Here is an 8863-nt window from a genome sequence, read left to right as displayed (position 1 = left end):
GAAAAACTCAATTTTAAATTTGATGGCTTTAAGTAATATCCTACGTATTACATCCTAAAGTTCTTATTTTCTCAACAGTTCTGCTTCAAAACAATTGCATTCATTTTTATTCTCAAAGTATTTTTGCCCCATAAAGCTTCATAGCAGTCCCTCATTCATAAAATTCTGTTACAAATTTGGGCTTTACAACAGGGCAAGGACAAAAGTACAATTACAAGCATTCTTAGAGCTAAGTCTTTTACTTTCCTTTACAAAATTGCTTACGTTCTTCTGAGATTAATGGGCTGTCAGTGGGTTCTGGGCAATGCCTAAAATTTTTAAATAAGGAAGGGTGACCCCTAGTGTTGGCCTTTAGAAACCAAATTCATATAAGCTCCAAAAATGTGAAGAATCTGGTAGCATGCATATAAACTACTAAATTATTTACTTTAATAATCTTTGTACATAAAAATAACTATTATCTAAGTATTATTAAAGTGCTTTAAGAGAAGCTTTCAGAAACATTTCTTCCCACATAAACTCCTTTTCACTCATGGAAAGAGTACAAATCAAAAGAGGATAAAATAAGAGGAAATGGCCCAATAAATTTAAACTAAAAAAAAAAAGATGTATACATTAAAGAAAGAGGAAATGGCCCAAGATTCGCTCTAGTAAACAAAGAGAAAACTACCCATAAATAGATAAATAAATAAATAAAGCCTAAGTACTAACTCCACATTGCACTGAAGATGACAAATTATACTTAAACCACAGCATTAAATTTATGTGAAGTATTTAGTAAGGAAATCTTGAGAAAATCATTTACTTCCTTTCTTGTTTTTATGGAAAAAATCACCTTCACAAGTTCAAGGTTATTGGTTCTATAGAAAAAGGAAAATAGGTCAGCTAAAGCACCTGTCACTTACGACAAAATGGACTGAAATGAGAGGTCAGCACTGACTTACTGCATCCTTTGAACTCATTGTCACTCAACAAGGACAGACTGGCAAGAAGAGGATATACTGGGACAGGGGAATCTTGTATTTGAAGGGGAGTTCTTCCTAGAGGAAAAAATATAGTATTCAAGAAAGCCCCTAAATCTTTTCTGTTAAGTTTTATAGCTATTATTTACTAAGGATCTTGACTGGTGCTGGCTTGGTACCAGCACAGAGCTAAGCAAAAATTAGACACTTACCATTCCTCTTTCGAGTTTCAGGTGCCAAAGTGACGTAAGAGTTGCTTAGACAAAGTTTGTGTTGAGGACAGCTCTGCACTTCCTACAGATATGACCAGGAAAAAAAAAAAGACAGAATGATAGGGAAATTAGGGCTAAGAAGGAAATTAAATATGGTGACGAATGTGTCAACTTAATACGAGAGGTAGAACTTAAAAAGACTATAGAACTTGCACTGTTAACAACAACGGATGCCTCATTCACCACCCAAGCAGCGTATTTAGTTCTTTGGATCCTGGTTCTTTTTCTTGTCTTGTTCTAAAACTTCCATGACAAGCAACTTTTGTTTCATAAGACCTTTCACCTGGCATCTTCCATTTTCTAAGTGCCAGTTTCTACCAGCAAACAATTCTGTTAGTCATTTGAGCACTCCAAGCTTTACGAACATCTCTAAATTTGGTTCCTATTGAATTTTTTATTTTCCTTCCATATTCTCTGACAGTATTCTGTAAATCCCCCCTCACCTGTATCAGGGAAGGTATCTCTATTTTGTTTCACTTAAATGGTTCCTAGTAAACATCTGTTATCTATCTTGTAACTGTAAGTTATTTAGATCACACGTGCTAAATTATTTAAGATATGCTTTGAAAGAAAGAATTGTATTAATATTAACAAAAATAAGATTTGGCTCTCTAGGATTAGCATCAAGAGATTTATTTTTCTCTTTTTATGTTTCGAACATTAGGATAAAGGTAATCCTTTTTAAATCTGCATTTTCAATATTTTTCTTAAAAGAATTTATTCAAAAAGGTTGCCTTGACTTCCTGCTATCATTATACTCCTGCAATCAAGGACTTTCCATTACAAGCAATATGTCTATCATGAAATTTTTCATTTATTTAGCAGGGAGGCAATCTTTAATAGGTGCATACATAATTTCATTTTGTATGACTGATTTACCTGCCTACTGATGCTCATTCTAGCAAAGCATTAGCACTCTCTAGGAACTTCTGTTTCTTTTAAAAGCTGCATCAATTTCTTCCAGTGACTAATTTCATAAGACACTGAAATGGCCTCTTTGAAATTCCACTTTCAAAGAGCATAGAAATCCAATAAAGATGCTCCTACACACATTCTTTTTTTCTTTACATATAATTCCTATAAGTAAACATAGCAGGCCCCTAACAAATGTTAGGAAGACAACCATTCCTTACCAAATAATACAAAATGATATCCTACTCAAGCACACACACACACACACACACACACACACACACACATACTCTGAAACTCAAGAGCATATGAAATTTAATTAGTGGGGCCAGCAGGTGGTATGGAGGTTAAGGGCACTGGACTCCCATGTAGTTGACTACGGTTCAAGTCCTGGACCTGGCAGCTTTCTTTCTCACTTGCCCATTCTCTCTCTCTCTCTGGCTCTCTCTGGTCAAATTTAAAAAATGATAATAATAACAAATAAAATTTTAAAAAAATAAATATTTTTTAAAAAGAAGAAAGTTAATTAGCAAATACCATGCTTTGGGGAGGTAGTGTACAAGGAAGCTTGAAAAGTGATACATCCTGGAGAATTAATTTTATTAAAGATTTGTTTAAATAAATTATTTATTTTATTTTATATTAGAAATCACAATTTTATGTTAAATTAAATATATTATGGAGTAGAATTAAACAAACCTTGAATCAGAGATAAAGCATTGGATTTCAAATATATTTAGTATTTAGTATATCTACTAAATATAGATCCTTGGTATTTGCTGACATTCTTTAAGCTAATTTCTCAGGTCTTTAGACTTCATAGAAATTTTTAAAATTTTACAAAAGCTTTAAAGACTGATTAATTTATTTCTTGAAAAAAAGAAACAGGTGCCATTGACAGAGTCTTAAATATCATCACCTCCCTAAGACCTCAATCCTTCTAGCTAGCTAGGGTCATAAGCAACAGATCCAGTATGTTTTCAGTTGACCCTGGACCCAAACCATTTTGTTCCATGTGATTCCAGTTTTATAGAGTGGCACCCTACCGCCTATACCCCTGCAGCTGGGCTGGATTTATAGAGATTTTACTCTTCTATTTAAAATAAAACAATGAAAGTGTGTAAGGTCAAATTCTCTTTTCAAATTTAGACTCTCCTGAGAGAAATACCATACGAAGTGGCTCCAATGAAAGCAAAAGTATACCATACTTATGTAAAAATCAAGAGGAGATTCCTGTGTAGAAAACTGATGAGGATCAGTTGTTGGTGTAGTAGTTAAGGCAGCTGGATCTCATATGGCCTGCTGCAAAGTTTGAGTTCAGGACCTGACAGCTTGTCTGTGTGTGTGTGTGCGTGCACGCTCAAAATTATGGAAAGGAAAATGGAAGAGTAGGATTTCCATGTGACCGTATCCTATGGTAGGGTGCTTCTCTCTCTTTCTCTCTCTCTCTTCAGCAAGTATGCATGCCCTCTAGCAAATAAAAATTTTTAAAAAGGTACTATAAGATGGACAGATAGAGATGATAGGTAAACAGATGAGAAAAAAGAGAGAGAGAAAGATCTCTGAAGGACTATGCAGGGAAACAAAGGACAGCCATAATGAAAATTGGGGAATAATGAGATGTTTCTATGTGAGTTCAGAGTGGAAAATTTGACTAGAAGGCAGAGCAATAAGAAGAAAGAAGATGGAAACACCCTAAGAATAAATTAATGACATCACAGTTTTGTGAAAGCATTTCTTTTAACATCCATATTCTTGAAAGAAGGTAACTTGATACTAAAATTCCAATTTATACCCTATCTATTTGTTCTATAAAATGAAAATGTTTAAGCAATAACTTAAATATGTAAAATGACAAAAACTAGGAAGTAACTATATAGTTTTGATTGACCCAAGTCATAAAACCATCTGGGTTAAGTTAGGACAGGATCATTTAAAAATAACATTAAATGAGATAAGTGTAAGTTCTTATGCTTAAATCTAAACATTCACTTGCAAGATGGACAGTGTAGTTTAGCTAAAGTGAGTGAATCTATTTTCTAACACAGATCTGCTATTAATTATTAGAGAAGAGGCTGTAAGGCAACACTTTTTCTGATCCTGTCAACTCCCCTCAGACTATGTCTCCTTCACTATAATTCCAAACTATGTGACATGTTTTTCAAACAGCCATACCAACCCTATGATTTTTCCCAAATAGCAATTTTTATTTTAATTATCAAAGTTTCTGTTTTCATTGTTAAAAAAGAAGAATGTTACAATATTATGTATAATGAGCAATAAAGAGTTTCCTGATCCCTTATTAGTCAACTTTCTGTTTTTTTTTTTTTTCACTTTTTTTGTTTGTTTCTTTTTTTAGCTTTTAACCATAGGGTATATGAGCTTGCCAGAGAGAGACACAGAAAGGAAAAGTGTAAAATCACTCTCCAGGGGGATGGCCACATTACAATCCCTTCTCCTTTATTCTCTTGGGATCTTAGGCACAAAAACACATACCCACCCTGCATGATTTTCAAGCCACTGGGGTCTGGGACTCGAACTGTAGTCAGCCATGTGGGAGTCCAGAGCCTTAACCAGCATACCACCTGCTGGCCCCTTGTTGGTTAAATGTACATCTTTTGAGATATTTAGATACATACGACTAAGCTCATAAATATAGATTTTTAGCTAAATAAAATGATATGAAACATAGTTTTCAGCTACTTTCTTCTCTTACTAACACACCCACAAATCAATGAATAAATATTCACATCATTGAGAGATCATCTACATATATAATGAAATACTAGCACCCCAAAATAGAGCAGCAAATAGCACTCCCAGCAGGTATACACACATTGATTGATTTAACTCAAATAAAATTGAGAATCAAAATTCTTTTGAAATGTTTGTTTGAATTGCACTAAATGTATAGACTAAGGTAAGGACAGCTAATAGCTATGCATACTAAACTTCCCATCTAACAGCATCCTACGTGTCTCTTTCCTCAGGTCAGCAACTCCCACTGTGGAGGATAAGGCCTGTTGTCGTTGATGTCTTTAGTCCCACTATAGCAGTAGTTCCTCTCATCCTAGATCACGGTTGTATTCCTGGAGTAAACTTTGATTTTTAAATCATACTTTATAAGTGAGGTTTGTCATAAATCTGTGTGTGTTTGTGTAGATATAAATTATTCCTTTTGGTGACATGCTTAGCTACCAGTTTTATGCTACTTTCAATACAGCAATAAGAGTTCCAGCCTGTCCTGTTTTCTTTCTTTTCTTTTTTTTTTTTTTTTTGAGAGGTTTTTGCTATAGGGCGTGTACGCTCGCCAGACAGAGAGAGAGAGACACAGAGACAGAAAGCGAGAAATCACCCCCCAGGGGGGATGGTCACGCCACAATCCCTTCTCCTCCATTCTCCTCTCGGGATCTTGGGCACGCACGCACACACGCCCGGCGTGAGTTCTAAGCCACCGGGTCCGGGATGCGAACCATAGTCGACTATGTGGGAGTCCAGCGACATAGCCATTACACTAACTGCTGGTTCCCAGCCTGTCCTGTTGTCAGAAGCAGTTTTTAAACATCTTAGAATTTTTCCTTAGAAGACCTTGCTCATAAATCACCTAATTCTGGTATCTTTCTTAAGTTTCTTCATTAAGTGTTGCCGTTTTCAAGTTTTCTGCTTTACATAAGTGAAAACCAGTATTTTATATTTTCTTAAAGATAAACCCAGTTAATTTAGTTTTTCACAGTTTTGATCAGAAATTTATTTCAAAAATTATAATATTTTTCCATGGTCTTGATATGTTAATTAGTCTGCTAATTAGTCTATCTTCACTATAATAAAATACTAATACTTTGGATGTCTATTCTATGTCTGGCACTTTTTTTTTTTTCGGTAATTTGAATCCTTGTTAGGTCCCTTACTATCTGAATGAAACTGGGCAAGTAACATACTGATGTGCTTGTGAGAGAGAAACAGAGAAAGAGAGAGAGAGAGGAAAAGTGAAAAAGCATGTTCCAGGGGGGATGTCCATATTACAATCCCTCCTCCTCCATCATCTCCTTGGGATTTGGGACCCCCCCCACACACACACACACACACACATACAATTGCTCTGCATGTCCCTCAAGTCTCTGAGCCTGGGACTTGAGTTGTACAGTCAGCCGTGTGGGATCCAGCCACATTAAACATCATGCCATCAGCCGGCCCCACCACTACATTAATTTAATTCTTGCAACAACTTTTTTGAGATAGGTAGCACATTTTCCCCACTTTTCAAACGAGGAAATTCAGTACATCAGCATGTTACTCGTCCAGGTTCATTCAGAGAGCAAGTGGCCTAGTAAGGACTCAATCCAAAGCCTGTGTTCCTAATCTGTATACTACAAAAATCAGGCACTTACAGTTCTTCTAATCTTACTTACTTTACAATAAAAAGCTTTCTTTCCAGACCTCTGTAGTACAAGTTTCTAGGGTAGTTCTCTCTAGAAAGAAGGACATCAAATATTTTCTTATGTTATCTCCGTAAGAATGTTTATGTTGAGGACTAAAATTTTTTATTTTATTTTTTAAAACAAAAAAGTAGATAATGCAATAACAATAATTTAAGGATAAATGAATCAATAAAAGGCTGCAGTTTCAATTTTTTTTTTTTTGTTTTTTTCAGAGAGAATGCTTTTCTGCAAGCACATAGGACTGAAGATGTCAAAACAAAGCAGAATGTCTTAATGTCATCCACAACGCAGGTATAGTTCTCCCTGCTCCTCTGCAAGTACTTGCCACTGGTCAAGGTGACTGTTTCTCTTCTTTAATTCAGAATGCACATTAGTTGCAAGAGTATCTAGATGGTTTGTTTCCAGAATCATCTTTTGGGGAGCCCATATTCTTCTACACAAACTGGGGGCTCACTGTGATCTCCTGGTTCATGACTTTCAGTCACTCACCCAGCTCTGCACATGTCTGCATCTCCTGGTCAGTGTAATGAATCCTGGCCGAGGTGTTACACTTTCAGGTGATCGTGGAAACTGACCACCCCATCCTTCTGATTAATACTGGCAAAAATGTCACCATCTTCTTTCAGGTGTAGAACATATTTCTCTGCCTCCTGAGGTCCTGAATACTGCATACAATTTGCCATATCTTGTGACAACAGTGTCAGAAAGGTCTTGGTGAGGCTCTGAATATTCTTATAAAAAGATGACAAGCACTGCTTCATTGGTCACACATTGCTGCTGCCTTCGAAAGTGTCACTGTGCATGTTCACCAGGTTGCAGAGTTCTGAGAAGTTAGTGGTAGAATAAAATTGTGCTAATGGTATGCATTGATTGCTAAGGGGCTTAATGAATCTACCCACACTATAAGAAGTGTATTTCAGCAGCTATTGTACTTTGCCAAGCAATATCAAAGACACTGGAATATACTTTTTATATGACTCCAACATGGTATGACTGACCATTGTGGCAGGAATAGTTATAGCCTGTTCATAAAAGTAGAGCTGCTGGGGTCAGAATGTGGCTTAGTGGTTAAGGCATTGGACTCCCACATGACCAACCACAGTTTGAGTCCCAGACCTAGAGGCTTGAACATCACTGCAGGTGTGTATGCCTGTGTGCCCAAAATCCCAGAAGGAGAATGGAGGAGAGTGTAGTATGGCCATCCTCCCTGAAGGATGATTATTTACTTTCCCTTTCACTGTCTCTTTCTGGCAAGCACATGTACCCTGTGGCAAAAATAAATAAATAAAATATAAAAAAATTAAAATTTTAATTTAAAAAATTAATACAGCAGCTCTTTCAAAATTCTTCAGCCGAATGTAGATTAGCCCTCCATAGTCATAGTAACATAAAAAGTGCTCTGCATCACAGGTTCTATGTGCTTTACAGATATCTATCATGTCCACATCAAGATACGGAAGCATAGGCATGAAGTAGTTTGCTGGCATACAAAGCTGCCAGAGATTAGCGTGATTTCAGGTCAGGTGAGTTGTATTCATCTACATCTTGTTGATGGCTGGCTTAATTCCTTGCTGAAGCTGTTTTCGTTCTACAAGTCCATTTGTTAGCTGATGGCTAACAACATTATTTTATTACAAACTGAAGTCCTTGCAAAAAGATAATTTTTTGTTTTTCAGAAATATCTGACTTTCAAATAAAACTTTTATGGCACTGTAAAATTTATCTAGTGGAAAGTAAATACTGTAAAGATTTGACAGCCACTGCAATTCATTTTTTAAACATCTTTTTTAATAAGCACAAATCTTACATTATTCCCCATTTCTTTTCACTTATCCATACATCCTCTCATAAAATTTATACAAAGATAATATATATTTTTATGTTTTGGAATCCTTTATTGATTATCCTTTCATATGTTTTTAGAAAAAAAACTAAGCACAAAATTTAATGCTTAATTTCCTTCGAATATGTTGCAAAAAGATAATTTTTTATTTTTCGGAAATATCTGACTTTCAAATAAAACTTTTATGGCACTGTAAAATTTATCTAGTGGAAAGTAAATACTGTAAAGATTTGACAGCCACTGCAATTCATTTTTTAAACATCTTTTTTAATAAGCACAAATCTTACATTATTCCCCATTTCTTTTCACTTATCCATACATCCTCTCATAAAATTTATACAAAGATAATATATATTTTTATGTTTTGGAATCCTTTATTGATTATCCTTTCATATGTTTTTAGAAAAAAAACTAAGCACAAAAATTTAATGCTTA

At 35.3% G+C, this 8863-nt stretch overlaps 1 pseudogene; it reads right to left on the bottom strand.

The window, feature by feature from the left end:
* Positions 1–6955: 6955 nt before the first annotated feature.
* On the bottom strand, positions 6956–8192 carry LOC102481064 (COP9 signalosome complex subunit 3 pseudogene; annotated as a pseudogene).
* Positions 8193–8863: the final 671 nt, after the last annotated feature.

Source organism: Tupaia chinensis, unplaced genomic scaffold, assembly GCF_000334495.1.
Source record: "Tupaia chinensis unplaced genomic scaffold, TupChi_1.0 Scaffold000117_2, whole genome shotgun sequence".
NCBI classification, from domain to species: Eukaryota; Metazoa; Chordata; class Mammalia; order Scandentia; family Tupaiidae; genus Tupaia; species Tupaia belangeri.
The sequence above is the reverse complement of the archived record's forward strand: the minus strand, read 5'-3'. Positions and strand labels throughout refer to the sequence as shown.